The following is a 13,468-nucleotide window of genomic DNA, read 5'->3' as shown; positions in this document are numbered from 1 at the left end:
TGGATCCCCAAAAAAACCGAGCCATTTGTTGATCAAGTTGCTTAAGGGAGCCGGCCGTCGGCTCAATGGCCTGAAAAATATGAATCGGCACCGCCGAGTGTGCTCTTAATGAGCGTGAGTCGCCCCCCAAATGATAGGTGCCTGTGAGCCCAACCCGAGACACTAGCGACAATCTTTTCCCGGAGGAACATAAACATATCTGTGCATTTCCAGGGCCCGGTTGTCTTCCCCTTTTGTCGCTAGGAAGTCCTCTTAACTCCATGATGATCTTTGCCATGGTGTGCCTTGTTTATACTGGACCCAGTTGTCTCTTCCCCAACAGCAGACTAATCATTTCGGCATCTGTTTCCAGCCACAAGTTGCTGCCGTGGAGCTTGGCGATTATCACTCCTTCTAACAGAGCTTTTAGCTCAGCTTCGAACCCGAAGCTGCATCCAATGAGACGCAGAAAGCCTCCACGGTTTCCCCAAACTGATCTCTCACAATGTCTCCCCCCCCTACTCTACCTGTTAGCCCCTCAAAAGAGCCATCCATCTGTGTTGAGTTTATCCAATGCCAATCAGACGGCTTCCACAGGACTTTCTCCACTCTTTTCGTCTTGCGTTTCTAGCATGCATTTCCATGAAGTCTACTCTCGGATCACATTCCACCCATTGATCCGAACCAAGGTGACTCGCCAAGACCAGGTTCTTTAAGTAAGTAACAATTCTCTTTCAAACATTCTCCACTTTGAACTCTTTCTCAAGGTGAACACACCCATTTCTTTCTTTCCAAAGGAACTAGAAAATCAGGCAAGGGATCATCAAGATACATATGTGGTGTTTATTCCTACTACCCATATGCCTCTGCCACCACCTCAAACGACCCTCTAGGTTATTATGCCCTCCCCTGTCAAACTCCGGAGCTTGTGGAAACCATCTCAAGAAATGCTTCCACACACAAGTTGCTGCTTCACACCATTCACAAAAAGGTGAATCCTTGTCTCCATATCTGGTTTTGAGCAACAGCGGCATTTTGAGGCAAGGGACACTCCCCTCCATTGCACTTTTGCATCCACGGGAATCTGGTTTGCTAAGAGTCTCCAAAAGAAACACCGATATTGTAGGGCTAATGCCTTTTCCCCAAATGAACTCATACACCTCCATCTTTCTCCTTTGTTTCTTATAAGTTCCCAGGCCGAGGACACGGTAAAATTGCCATGTGGAGTCAAGGCACAGCGGCCAATGTCCTCAGCCTCCGTGTTAATCGGTAAGTTCATGATTCTCTCAGTCACCTCTCTCGGCACACCCCACTCATCCAGCAGATCAAGGACATCATCCTTCTTCCATCTAGTATCTGTCCAGAATTCATTCACTCTTACAAACGGTGGAATCCCTGCCTTTGAGCAAAAGGCACTAATCGGCTGATATTCTAACCAAGTATCATCCCAAAATCTAATCTTGCCTTCTCCTAACATCAATCTGATGAGGCCTTGGCATTTAACCCCAGCCTTGAACATCCTTCTCCAAATAGGGCTGAATCTGCTGGACCTATAAATATTTAAAGAATATGAGATTGACCAATATTTCATGTACATATATTGTGCCCATAATGAGTTTTGCTCCTAGAATCTTCACCACAACTTGTAGCTATAGGATTCAACAGTGTCTGCCATGCCCCGTAAGCCAAGGCCTCCCTCTGAAGTGGGTCTGCAGACATCCCTCCACTTAATCCAGTGGGTTTTAGCCGTTGTGTTGCAAGAAGCCCAAAAGTACCTGGCCAAGACTTGTTCCAGGATTCTGAGAGCTCCCTTTGTTGGCTCAAGGACTTGGAAAATGTGTACCGAAATAGCTTCAAGAATGCTTTTAACCAAGGTGAGCCTACCCCCAAAAGAAAGGTGTCTATGGCACCAACAAAGAATCTTATGTGAGATCTTATCCTGAATAAACATAAACAGATTAGTCTTCTTCCATCCACGGAAAATGGGAACTCCTAGATAAGTGCAAGAGAGGCTACCTTGCTGAAATCCTTCAATAGAAGTGACATCCGCCGCCCATCCCACATGCTTCTTATCAATGTAGAAACAACTCTTTGCCTCATTAATCTTTTGCCCTGACACTTCCATGTAATGCTTGAGGCAGTCCTTGAGATGTTTGAGAGAAGCCCGTCTAGCTTGAGTGAAGATAATAATATCATCCGCATAAGCAAGATGAGATACTTCCATTGAATATCTAGCCGTGCAGTACCTCATCTTCTTGTTCCCCAAAATAAGGCGGTCCAAAGTTCTAGAAAGGTAATCTGCCCCCGTGATGATTTGAAAAATCCAGCTGGGGATCCGTTTATGAGTATTGAGAACCAGCACGGGTTTATACTTATACATCTCTCAATCATCCCCAGCCACATCTTCGAGAAACCCATTTTCCTTAACACCTTTAACAAGAACGACCATTGAACATGGTCATAAGCCTTAGCCAAATCTAGCTTAAGGGCCAGATTTGGTGAAGGGTTGCAATTCCAAAGTTCATGGAACAATTCCTGAGCCAACAGAGTATTATCACTCAAGAGACGGTCTTTAATAAATCCACTCTGGTTTGGGACAGTGAGAGCAGGGAGTAAGGGCACCATCCTCATAGCCAAGAGCTTTGAGATGATTTTGTTTGATACGTTGCACAAGCTTATTGGCCTAAACTCCTACCACATAGTGGGATTTTCCTTTTTAGGTATCAAAATGATCATGGTTTCCGCCAAGCCTCTTGGCATCTGGGTACCTTTAAAAAAATCAATGACTGCTTCAGTAACATCAGTACCAACAAGATACCAGCAGGTTTGGAAAAATAGGGAGGAGAAACGTCCGGCCCCGACGCACTATCTACATTTATTAAAAAAACTACCTTTTTGACTTCCTGTTCCGTAGGTAGACTCTCCAGCACAGGAAGGGCGCCATCCTCAATATAATGAAACATATCATCTATGAAATAGATGCACCGGTCAGGAGTTATTTTTCTAAGCATACATTAGCATCAAGCCAGATAAATTATTTCCATTTGAAACAAATTTCTGTGATGCAGGATATTGTGTCTAAAATCCCATTTAAGAGACCGAACATGCAATCATTGTTTGCAGTAAGCTGCAAATCATACGGTTGATGGACATGTTTATACCTAAACAGTGAGATACAATGAACCCTAGATGCAAATGATGGAGACACACCCAAGCTGATCTACAAGGACAAGAAGATGGATCCATTGATCATTCAAAGTGGGCCAATTACAAGATCTAGAGCTAAGAAGATAAAGGAGTCCATGTTGCTTTTAGTTGCTGAAATAAAAACCCAATTCCAAGACCATTCTACATTGGCCCAAGTGGTGAATATTATTCAAGTTAGTGGGCAGCCCAAGGCATGAAGTTTGGAGGCACTACATATCATATTTTGGAGGCCCAAATTGATGATACATGATGCATTTTCGTCCAAGTTGGAGTAGTCAAAATGAAGGGTCTTTTTTAGTTACATTTTATGTTAAATAAGTGACTTTAGATGGGGAAAAAAGGAATTGTAAGTTAGAGAGAGACGCTCTCCCTTCTCTCTAGAATCCCCCACCACGTTTTGAGTTCCCACATCGCCGCCCACCCCATTCTCGCTCGGCTCACCACTGTCGACGGTCCCCCTCACGCCCCCGCTCCACCAGCCACCCACCACCCTCCCGACCTCGGATTCTCACCAACCAACCCACTCCTTTGGCTAAGGCACGAACAAAGCTCCGGAGCGGCTGGTGACTCGACTCACTCTCTCGATCATGCCGGAGCGCCTGCCGGATCCCCCCCCGGAGTCCGAAGAACCGCGCACCATCTCGGACCAGCTAATGGTCCTCCGGCCGGCCGAGGACCCTCTCTCGGACCAGCCAATGACTTTCACGTCGGAGGAGTCTCCCTCCATAATTTTTCCCTGCAGGAAAGTGGCGAGGAAAACTTTGAAAATGAAGGTGAAGGCACGGAAAAGTACACCAGCCCCTCCCACCAAAGGCACTGGTCGGAAAAGGTTCGTACCCTCACCGATGCCGGAGGACAAGCAACTTAGGAAGAAGATTGATTTCGGGGCCGAAGGGAGCTCGCCGGTCGGAAGCCCAAAATGCAAAGGCCCCATCTTCCCGACGTCGATGGAGCCCTCCCCTAATCCCAACGGTGAAGATGAAGCTAAGATTAATGAAGAACTTGCCGGCGCCAGAACTGTTGATAACGCTCCGGCTGATGACCTTGCGGCCGGCGCAAACGCGGGGACCGGTGACGGAGGAGAGCACAACCCCCCACATGATGGCTGCTCGGAGAGAGATGGCTCTAGCATGGGTCAAAAGGCCTGGGTGGACGCGCTAGTCAACTTGCCCGAAATGGGCACAACAACAAAATCACTTTCCGAAAGTTCCTTGGCGCCTTGCCACTTCGGAACACCACGTGATGCTGGCCCCAATGCATCCGTTGAGCCCCCAAAACAACAAAAATCTAGCTCCTTTTTGCAGCAACCCAACTTTCCCGAATTGGCTTGGAGACCAAAACCTCCTTCCGAAAGTGGGCTAACTCCTTTCCGTCCCAAGAGCTCACGTGAGACGATTGTCGTGGAGGCCCCAACGCAACCAACAAAGGCCGAAATCATCCACTTAGCCGCCTTGGACTCGGCGGAGATGCTAGACACATTGGTTGCGCAACCTCTCATTACGGCCGGTCACAAACCACTGGAGTTCCCCCTAAACTCTTCGGGATGCATGCAAAGTGTCACACACACACCTCGGGATGGAAATGGACCCTCTCTTGAGGACTTTCCCCCTCTCGAACGAGGGCGAACTAGCAAGCTCCGAGCTACGTTTGAGGCTAGTTCGGAACATTACAGTGCGGAGCTCGGCCAGCCGCGACCGAAGTCGAACCCTAACGTCTACCGAGAAAAGCCTTTTATCGAGACGACGAACAAGGCCACGCCTAGTGCCGAGAAGGTCGCAGTGACAAGAGACACACCAACACCCAACGATACGCCTATGGATGATGCCGAACAGACCCTCACCGAGAAGGAAAAAGTCGAGAAGATCCACACCGAGAAAGAAAAAGCCGAAAAGCCGAGAATGGAAAAGCCGAGAAGGGCACACAACGGCAACGTAGGTGCCGAGAAGATCCACACCGAGAATGGAGAAGCCGAACTCAACAATCCGAAGAGAAATGGAAACACACCTAAGTCCGCGACGGATGCCGCAACACAAGGGCCGAATGTAGTTAATCAACTTGGGGGGGTAGAAGCTACACCGGGGCCCTCGCCGTGGCCGAAATCGATGGCGGACTTGCTTAGGGGTACCCCGTCGGGCTCGGCGAGTAACACTCTACAAGGCCGGGGTGAAGGCGCCGCAAGCCACCCCGGTCGGCCGAAAACGATGGCGGACATGCTCAAAGGCTCGACTGACCCTACCGGCCCCCAAGCCTTTGAACCGGATAAGCTCCAGAACATTGGATTTGCTTCAGTGTCCGACGGCATCCCGGCCATTTACTTCTCCGGAGCGGAAACTCAAAAGCTTGCTGAGAGCATGGGACACGCCATTGTGGGTAAGTTCTCTCACTCTATCCCTACGGGACTGCAAATCCAAAAGACCCTCGAAAATATTAAACTTCGGTGTGGATTTAGTTGGAAGTACATTAATGCTAAACATATTCTCATTCAATGCGAGGACTTGGCGGACTATGCCCGAATCCTTGGAGGCCCAAGGGGTACGCCCGTTTGGCTCATTGACCGACACCCGATGAGGGTCTTCAAATGGTCCCCGGACTTTGATGCTTACTGCGAGTCCCCCATTGCGGCAATTTGGTGCAACCTAATTGGCCTCCCCATTCATCTTTTCGACCAATCCGCCTTATTCGCCATCGGCAAGCTTCTCGGCAATCCAATACAAATTGATCGAGCCACGGCAAACAAGACTCGGCTTTCATTTGCCCGAATTTGCGTCGAGATAGACATCACAAAACCACCTACCGAAGAGATAATCCTCGATCTTGGTGGGCGAGAAACGGTGCAGCGAGTCCGATGGGACAAGATACCATCATATTGCCGAGAATGCAAACATGTCGGCCATGCAAGTGAGGTGTGCTATGCGACGGGCAAGAAGGAACGGCCGCCAAAGAGAAACTACCACAACGGCCCGCCAAAACAGCCACAACCCGAGAGACAGACCGAGAAGGGGAAGCAAGATATGGGGAAGAATGCCTCCAGCTCCAACGAATGGAAACATCAGGGGAAGAAGCAAGGCAAGGCCGGTGATCGACCAAACAATAACAAAACAAATGGGGAGGACTCCGGTGATACTCCCTGGGAGGGACCGAACCCCAAGGGTGACTCTACTTTGGGGAGCGGACCGAGCTCCGGAACTCAGAATGCCGGGCTTATTGCCGGGATCGAGATTGGGAAGTCCCCACCGAACCGGGGGAATCCATTGCATCCCACCACCGAACCACCAACACCACGTGGGAACATGGACGTGGAGTGGGGCTCCCCCAATGCGAGGAGCTTGGTCTCACCAGTTCGGCGAGGGAATCCGAGAGGAGGCGCGCGCCATGCTTTGACAAGGGGGCGTGGGTTCTTCTCGGCAAAGAACCACATGAGCACTAACCAATATTATACTCTCATGGAGAACGGAGAATTTGATGTTGAGAATTGTGGGGATGCGGACGAAGACCTTATGGAATTGCATGTGGGGGCCGAGAAGTTAGGAGGCAACAGTTCGGCCGAGGACGCCGAGGAGGTCGCTCCGAACAAAGAGCAACACCGTACTGACTATCAAGGAGGGCCTTCAACCTCTTTGGGTACGTACCCTTCTTGTTAATAATGTCGTACAATCTCATGTTTTGGAACGTGAGGGGGATCGCGAATGCGCCCACTCAAAACGTTCTGAAAAGACTAATTGGTTGTCATAATGTTTTATTTCTTGCAATAATGGAACCGCTCACACAACCGGACCCGGACCGTTTCTCTAAGGCCTTGGGGCTGTCCTTCATTGGTTCGAACATGAACGAGAAGATTTGGATGTTTGCGGAAGAGGGGTCCACTTTTGATATTGAGGTTGACTCGGAACAAATTCTCCACGGGTACCTCAAATCCCACCGCCTTGCTAGGCCGGTGGCCATCTCAGCCGTGTACGCCAAATGTACAAGGGCTGAAAGACATCACCTATGGGACAAGATGAGAGAGATTGCCGGGCCTCTTGAGGGAACACCTTGGATCATTGGTGGCGATTTCAACACCATGCTATCTCACCAAGACAGAGTCGGAAGTGATACCAACCGGCAAGCCGAGATGGTAGATTTTGCGGAGGCAACGGAAGATTGTAGGCTGCTTGACCCTGGTTTTGATGGAGCGGCATTCACTTGGGCCAAGAATGGCCTTTTTGAAAGGTTGGATAGAGTGCTTGTCAGCGAGGATTGGACTAAGACCTTCGAGGCTACTCGGGTTACGAACCTCCCCCGGATTGCCTCGGACCATGGACCAATTCTTGTCAGGTGCACGAAGATGAACACATCCGCTGGAGCCAAGGCTTTCAGGTTCCAGAACATGTGGATCCGACATGAAGGATTCATGGCCGTAGTGCAAAAAGCATGGGAGGAGCCCACGGGGGCGGGTGGAATCCTAAACATTCAAATCAAACAGGCCAGAGTTAAAAAGGCCCTTAAGGAGTGGAACAAAGAGGTTTTTGGAAACATCCATGCTAATCTAAAAGAAAAGGAGGAAGAAATTGCTTTGGCCCAATCTTGTTTCGAAGCAAGGCCGACCCCGGATCACAGGACAGCGATCAACAAACACATTGCCGAGTACATCCTTTTGCTGAGAATGGAAGAAGATTTTTGGCGACAGAAGGCAGCTTTGAGGTGGCTTGCCGAGGGAGACAAAAATACCCGGTTCTACCAAAGCTGGGTGAAACAAAAGAGGGTTCGTCTCCGCATCCATTCAATACGTGTCAATGGGCAGGAGCTCACCGAGGAAGCCGAGATTAAAAAGTCCGCAGTGGAGTTCTTCCAACAACTCCTTGCCCCCAACAATCCGACACTTGAAGATCCAGACCTCGACCTAATCCAGCAGGTCCACTCAGCCGAGCAGTTCGCTGACATCGCAGATGCTCCAAGTGCGGACGAGGTCAGGAGTGCCACCTTTTGCATTTCCGGAGATAGTGCACCCGGACCCGACGGCTTCTCGGCCACCTTCTATCAAGCCTGCTGGCCTATTGTGGGGCCGGAGGTAGTGGACGCAATCAGACAGTTCTTCAGAGGGGCCTTCCTGCCGAGGAGCATCACGGCCACAAGCATAGTCCTTATCCCAAAGAAGGCTTCGCCGGAGTCATGGACTGACTACCGACCCATCAGTCTCTGCAATGTTTTAAACAAGATCATTACCAAGGTACTCACCTCTCGACTCTCTCCTTTCCTCCCACAGGTCATCTCCCCAAACCAAAGTGGATTTGTCAAAGGTCGGCTCCTTAACGACAACGCACTTCTGGCTCAAGAGATGTTCCATGAGCTTGCTAGATGCTCCCCAGCGCCTAATGTGGCAGTAAAGATTGACATGGCTAAAGCCTATGATAGGGTCCAATGGCCATTCCTCTTCAAAGTTTTACGCCGTATGGGTTTCCCGGATTCATGGATTTCACTTATGGAGAGGTGTATTGGGTGTTGCTGGTTCTCGGTCCTTGTTAACGGGGCACCCTCGGGCTTCTTTAGATCAACTCGAGGACTTCGGCAAGGAGACCCGATCTCCCCCGCTCTGTTCGTAATCGCGGCGGACTACCTGTCCCGAGCATTAGATAAGCTCATCCTCGGCCAAAAGGACATGACGTTCAAAGCCTCCCGGAGATGCATGGAGATCAGCCATCTAGCCTATGCGGACGACATTATCATCTTCACCCAAGCGGCGGCAAATCCTATGCGCCGGCTAAGAGCCTGTCTCGAAAAATATGAAAGAGTCTCCGGCCAACAAGTCAGCCTCGCCAAGAGTAATTTCTATATTGCCGAGGCCCATGAACATTGGGCAAACTCGATCCAGGCGGAAGGAGGCTTCTCTAGAGGGGCCTTTCCTTTTCTCTATCTCGGTGTCCCTATCTACCGTGGTGTCAAGCGCACGGACATGTTCCTCTTTCTACGGGAAAAGATTGCAAGAAGGATCTCAGGATGGGCACACCGTCACCTATCCTTTGGAGGAAGGCTTACGTTGATTAAGAGCACTCTTGAAGCGATCCCCTTGCACATCTTTCAAGCCGTCGAGCCCACGGCCGGTACCCTCAAGCAACTTGATCAACAAATGGCCCGATTCTTTTGGGGGTCTACGAATGAAAAGAAGCGGACCCATTGGATTGGATGGGAACAAATGTGCCGGCCCACTGATGAAGGAGGCCTTGGGATCCGAAAAACTATGGAGGTCCTCCACGCTTTCAATATCAAACTTTGGTGGCGATTTCGGGAGCAAAACTCCCTTTGGGCAAGATACATGATGGCAAAATATTGCTCCAACTCCACACCGCTCACCTTGAGATTGCCGAGCAGGAGTAGCCCTACGTGGAGAAGGCTCTCAAGAGCATGGCCCCTCGCGCAACCGCACATGAGATGGCTAGTGGGACAAGGGGACATCTACTTCTGGGATGACATTTGGCTTGGCAATAGCCCTCTGAGGGAACTTAGTCTTGATGATAGGGGAAGACCAACCACCCGGGTCTCGGAGTTCATTACAAATGGTGGTTGGGATGTGCCCAAGCTTCAACTCCTTCACAATCAGGCCGGCCTCCCTCAGCATGTTATCGATGGCATCATTAATACACCGATCCTCCATGACGAACAGGATATCCCGAGGTGGAACCTCTCTAAGCATGGGGAATTCACGGTGGCTTCGACATGGGACACACTTCGAGGACGAAACCCGATCATCCATGGTTTGGGGGACGTTTGGAAGGTAGGCCTCACCAACTCAATAGCCATCTTTATCTGGAGGCTTCTCTCCAATCGGGTGCCGGTTGACACGAAACTTCAGTGGCGGGAGATTGAGCTAGCCTCTAAGTGCCAATGCTGCCCCCACAGACCGAACACTGAGTCACTCCAACACCTCTTCATTCAGGGATATGGAGCTCGCAGAGTATGGAGTGAGTTCGACGGCTGGTTCACAGGCCCGTTCCCACGCATCCATATCAATGACACAATCCCTACGAGAATCGAAGTGTGGGCGCGAAGGTGCCAACAGCCGAACAAGAAACATCTTAGCCGAGCCACTCCATACCTCATCCTTTGGTTTATATGGTCGGAGAGAAACAGGAGCCGCCACCAAGGCACACAGTTTAAACCACAAAACGTGGTATGGCAGGTCCACATGTTCATTCGAAATGCTATGTCTAATGGAAGCTTGAAGCCGAAACATTGGAAGGGAGTTAAACTTGGAATCAATATTCCTCAACAAGCGGCGGCAATCAGGGCGCTACCCCTAGCCATGGCAATCAAATGGAACCCCCCGGATCAGCCGTGGATAAAGCTCAACACGGATGGCTCCTATAATGAAGCGAACGGCAGTACAGGGGCTGGCGGGATTATTCGAGACCACTCGGGTAAGATGCTCGTCGCCGTCAACACACCCCTTGAAGCCCACTCGGCGTTAGAAGCGGAGCTGTTGGCCATGATTCACGGGCTAAATATAGCCAAGGAATACGGCCTACCAATCTGGATTGAGTCAGATGCAGAGCAAGCAATCAAATTGGTCAATGGGACGGGATGGGGGCCGGCACTCGCTCGGCAAGCGGTGGCGCAACTAACCATCCTCAAACGCCAACTCAAATTCCGAGCCACCTTCATACACAGGGAGGGGAACAAAGCGGCGGACTTCCTTGCGAAAATGGGGCTAGTCCAAGACAGTGGCCTACGAATGCACTACAACTCAGCACCGAGAGAACTATTGGACTTGGTTAGATTGGACGAGATGGGAGTGTCGCACATCCGAAACCTAGACGGGGACGGGTATCAAAGTTGATCATGAGACGACGGGAGACAATAGTGACTAGCTTTGTGGTTAATTGTATTTTGGAAAGGAGTATGATGAGGTCCGAACCTTGTGGGATCGGACCGCATACTACTCTTGATTTTGTTACGGCACACCACTTTTGGGTGTGGCCACGCCTTGTAATTATCTCTTGTGGAAATATAGGGATGAGGGACCCACGAACCCTCCACCGTAGAGGTGTTTGATTAAAAAAAAAAAAAAAAAAAAAAAAAAAAAAAAAAAAAAAAAAAAAAAATAAGTGACTTTAGATGTCCTAGAGTTACACCAAAGGTTTAGGAGTTACTTTTCTTTTATTACGAGTCATTTTAAGTGTCTTAAGTTGTATTAATGATGTGAGACTTTCAAGAGTCCATTCTAGCCTATAAATAGGGTTGTAAGCATGTCATTTGAAGACACCAGTGATCAAATACGAAAATAGCCTTTATCTTGTGAGTTGAATTCTCTTTGTAGAGTTTTTCACTTGTTTGGAACTTATCAAGATACTATGAGCAAGTTCTTGTGGCGTTCAATTATACCGAGGTTCTTGGCTGATCATATAGCCAACGGGTCGAGGTTTTCCAAGCTCTGGAAGTGGATCAAACCAGATTATCAATCAAGGGAGTCCGCTGCCAAACCTTATACGTGGGGTTCTTGGATCAATATATCCAACGGGTCCTTCGTCGTATCCCAATCTATATCATTTGGTATCAACAGCCAACTGGTATTGATCTATCCTTAGCTTTATCTTACATTGTTTATCTTTCATATCCTTGAAAAAAAAGAAAAAAAATGAAAAAATGAAAAAAAAGAAAAAAAAACCCCAAATACATATTTCACCTCATATTTTTTCTTGACCATTTCCTTTCATCCTTCATTCAAGGGCTGAAGTTTGGTTTGTCGTTATTAGTTCTTGTTTGTTCTTGATTTGTTTTTACTTGTGTTATCTTTGCAAAAGAGAAAGAGTGGTAAAAGGCTTGAGTGGTGAGTTTAATTGAGGGGAGGTAAAAGCCAACGAGTGATATGCACGAGTGTTTTGTGAGGTTTATTTTTGTGTGATACACGAGTGAACTGTGAGGATGGATTCTACTGATGACAATCAAATTGATCCTACGTTGAAAGCCAAGCAACAACATTTTAGAAGGCTTGGACGTGTTCTGGAAAGTGTTTCAGAGCACTTGGAGAGGCTGGAATTTCAAACAAATGCAAACAATAACGAGGAAGAAGAGAGTGGATGAGAGGATAATGCTTCATATAGGCATCGAAATGAGAGACATGGAAACGGTAGAAGAGGGCGTACAAATGAAGTTGATGGTGGTTTGAGAAGCATCAAACTGAAGATCCCAACATTCCAAGGAAGGAGTGTCCCCGAAGCTTATTTGGAGTGGGAGCGAAAGGTGGAACTCATCTTTGAATGTCACAACTATTCCGAGGAGAAAAAAGGTTAAACTTGTTGCTATTGAATTCACTGACTATGCTATAGTTTGGTGGAATCAATTGACAACCAGTACAAGGCGATAAGGAGGAAGACCAGTTTCGACTTGGGAAGAAATGAAAGGCATAATGCGTAAGAGATTTGTATCTTCTCATTATTTTCGTGAATTGTATCAAAAATTACAATCTATGAAACAAGGTACTAAATATGTTGATGAGTACTACACAGAGATGGAGATTGCTATGATTAGGGCAAATGTTGAAGAAGATAGAGAAGCAACCATGGCTCGATTCTTATGTGGGCTGAATAGGGAGATTGCAAACATTGTGGAGCTTCAACACTATGTGGAGTTGGAGGACATGGTTCATATGGCCATGAAGGTGGAGGGACAATTGAAGAAGAAGGGAACAATCCAAAAGAGTTTTTCAACAAGTTCTCATTCTTCAAGGACAAAAGAGTGGACTTCATCCAAATCCAATTTTGGGGCAGCTTCTAAACCCCAAAATGAAGCGTCGACATCCAAGTCCAAAGAATTTGAGAAGTGTAAAGGTATTTCTACTTCTACTTCTACTCGAAATAGAGATATCAAATATTTTCGTTGTCAAGGTGTTGGACACATTGCATCTCAATGTCCAAAGAAAAGGGTGGTGATTTTGAAGCCAAATGGAGAGATAGAATCTGAAAGTGAACGTGAAGATGATGATGATGAGGAGGATAAACAATTGGAGGAGATTGGACCAGAACATGGAGAACTTTTGGTGGTTCGCAGGGCTCTAAACATGCAAAACAGAAACGATGATCAACAAAGGTAGAACATCTTCCACACAAGGTGTTTGGTCCAAGGTAAACTTTGCATAATGATTATTGATGGTGGTAGTTGTGCAAATGTTCCAAGTTCTGAAATGGTGGAAAAGTTGAGCTATTCAAGCTTAATGGCTTAATGAATGTGGAGAAATTTGAGTGACTAAGCGAGTTCTAATTTCGTTTTCAATTGGAAATTATAAAGATGATGTTCTTTGTGATGTTGTGCC

The sequence above is a fragment of the Salvia splendens genome, chromosome 5, assembly GCF_004379255.2.
Source record: "Salvia splendens isolate huo1 chromosome 5, SspV2, whole genome shotgun sequence".
Taxonomy (NCBI): Eukaryota; Viridiplantae; Streptophyta; class Magnoliopsida; order Lamiales; family Lamiaceae; genus Salvia; species Salvia splendens.
Note: the sequence above shows the minus strand (reverse complement) of the source record.